Source organism: Octodon degus, unplaced genomic scaffold, assembly GCF_000260255.1.
Source record: "Octodon degus isolate 3935 unplaced genomic scaffold, OctDeg1.0 scaffold00055, whole genome shotgun sequence".
Taxonomy (NCBI): Eukaryota; Metazoa; Chordata; class Mammalia; order Rodentia; family Octodontidae; genus Octodon; species Octodon degus.
This window is the reverse complement of record NW_004524631.1, coordinates 10949144-10949464: the sequence shown is the minus strand read 5'-3', so window position 1 is coordinate 10949464 and position 321 is coordinate 10949144.

Here is a 321-nt window from a genome sequence, read left to right as displayed (position 1 = left end):
ATTGAATTGTAGATATTGTTGAATTTCTTGTTTAATTTCATCTGTGACCCATTGGTTGCTGAGTAGGGTGTCATTTAATTTCCATGTATTTAAAATTTTTTTCTGGTTTCTTTTGTCATTTATTTCCAGTTTGATTGCACTGTGGTCAGATAATGTGCATGGGATAATTTCTGTTTTCTTACGTATACTGAAGCATGACCTCTGGACCAGTATGTGGTCTATTTTAGAAAATGACCCATGTGCAGCTGAGAAAAATGTACATTCAGCTGTGTTTGGATGGAACACTCTGTATATGTCTACCAAGTCCATATGTTTCAAGCT